Source organism: Juglans microcarpa x Juglans regia, chromosome 8D, assembly GCF_004785595.1.
Source record: "Juglans microcarpa x Juglans regia isolate MS1-56 chromosome 8D, Jm3101_v1.0, whole genome shotgun sequence".
NCBI lineage: Eukaryota > Viridiplantae > Streptophyta > Magnoliopsida > Fagales > Juglandaceae > Juglans > Juglans microcarpa x Juglans regia.
Genome location: NC_054608.1, coordinates 9,257,976 through 9,260,540, shown reverse-complemented (window position 1 = coordinate 9,260,540; position 2,565 = coordinate 9,257,976).

The following is a 2,565-nucleotide window of genomic DNA, read 5'->3' as shown; positions in this document are numbered from 1 at the left end:
CGTGCTCTTTTCTTCGATGGAGGTCTCCCTTTGCCTCTAACAACTCAAGGACTCAAAACCTTTTTTGAACTTCCAACCTCAACATCATGTCCCTCAGTACTAGTTTGCGCAAGTGTGGGTTGGGTCTTTGTTTTTGTGTATTGCAAATTCATTGCTTGTAACTTTTGTGCCATATCTGTTGCATTATCATCACATTCTGCTGCATTTGTAGCTACTTCGTAACATAACATAATCAACATAGAGTACCTGTTAGCAGCTGGTTTACCACTCAAATCATCGTAACTACTCCAAATGAGAGCATACCTACGTTTAATGTCCTTCTCCCATCTGTCCATAATGTATTTTGAAGGCAACACTCAGACATCCTGCACTGAGAAAATTGCAAGAATATACCTACATAAAATGTCTCTCCTCTCAAATAGGCCACACATGCACTTCGCCTCACATTCATCCTCATTGAAGTATACTTGATATGTAAATCACTTAATAAAGTTCTCGACTTGCAGTTGGTCATTTGCTCGATATGTCGAAATTGCCCATTCTTTCTTGATGAGAATACAATGTAAATAGATAATCTCTAGGATTTGGGACTGTACTTCCTTAAACTTAGAGTTAGTATACAATTCTTGAATTTGCTTCTCCACAGCTAAATGGGCTATTACATGGGATTGTGCAGTTCCATGAATGAAAGTCTGCTGCTATCTCATTCTTTACTTTCTTCCTCAATGCATTGTCAAACTGATGAACAAACTCTTTCAACGTTGTCTTCGAATGCACAAATCCATCAAAGAATGCATTCATCCTTTCACTCTTTTGAGTTGTGCTCATCCCAACCCAAAATGTATCTTTTAGATATACAGGAATCTGATGCATTCACTCACTATACAGGCTTTGAAGCCATACATGGGTCGTGCAAGTTCTAAGTATTAAGAAACACCTCCCATGAAGCCTCTAACTCGTCGGGAGTCTGACAATCATAAACAGATTTGTGCAGGACAGTCTTCAAATCACAGTTGTATTAGGAATGTGAACCCAACTTCTTAGGTAGTTTTCACATAATATGCCACAAACAATATCTGTGTTGGGTGTTTGGAAAAACTATTTCAATAGCATTTTTCATGACCTTTTCTTGATCAATAATGTAACACCCCGTATTTTAGTGTATTTTTATTGAAGAATTATTTTTTTTTATTCAAAAATTTAATCTCTTGTTTTAAAATTATCGTATATTTTAAATGGTTTATTTTATGATCTTTAAATTGTGAAAATTAAGTTATGTTTTCTTAATATTTATTATTGTGATGTATTTAAATTTCTTTTCATATTAAATTAACTTGTTGTTGGATTTAATTAATTATTTTCATTTTAATCACTATGTTTGAATTATTTTATTTTACTTGCTATTTTGAAATCGTTTCCGTTAGATCATTTTTGTGACCCAAGATGTGAGGATTGGACCTCATTTCTTTCCCCACTTTTCTTTTTCTCTTTTTCTTTCCTCTTTCTTTCCTTTCTTCCTATGCTTTTCCTTCCCACCCCCGACGTCCTTCTCTCCCCTTCCCCGTGCGTCCGCGTCGCCTCTCCCAGCCCACCGCCGCCGCGGCCCACACCGCCCCTCCAGTTTGCTTGCCCACCGGCCGGCGACCACTCCCCGTCAATCCCAGCCCCTATCTCGCCGTCGTTAGCCTCCACGAACCACCCAAAGCCTCAGCCTTCTCTTCGTTCCAGCGCCGCCGTCGCGCCACCTCCGGCCACCATTTCTTCACCACTTCATCATCGACCTCATAGCAACCCAATGCACCCAATCCCAGCTCCGATCCGCCACCGGTGAAACACATGCAACTCCATTTCCATTTTGGGCATTTTTGGCCTAAAACCACCCTCTACGCTGCCACCCACGGCAAACCACCACCACTAGCTTCACCGACATCTCTAAGCTCTACCCTATCAATTTCGGGTCTTGGTTTGTATCCGTTCAAAAATTGGTATTTGAGACCCACGGCCACAATGCATTTTACACTGTTACGTTGCTGCGCCGCCACTTCTAGCACCTTCGTGATCTTTCAAAAATTATATAATAGCATTGTAAGTATTTTTCCAAATAACTTTCATGATTTAAATGTATTTTGCGCTAACTCATATTTACTGTGAATTGGTTGGTTGTGCCGGATTGAGTCCGGGGAGTAAGGGGGTCGGTTGGATTGGATTATAGAGTTGTTTGTGTGATTGGTTTATGATGTGAGATTTATTGGTGGTTTTGGGTTTAAATATTGATGTTTTAAGTTTGACGTTAGTTACGGTGGATATTGATGATTTTAGAAAGTGGTGATATATTTTGGAATTATGAAGGTTTTAAGTTTTGAGGAATTAAAATAGGTTATTTTAGAAGTTTAGGCTTAAATATCGAAATATGTGATTGATTGGAAACTTACGGAAATTACGTGATTATTTTATAGGAGACGATTTATAGTCGACTCGATTTTTTTGAGGAAAATTCTGGAAAAACTAAGAATTTCAGGTAAGCGGGGTTCCTATGCTAGATTTTATACGAATTATTGAGACTAA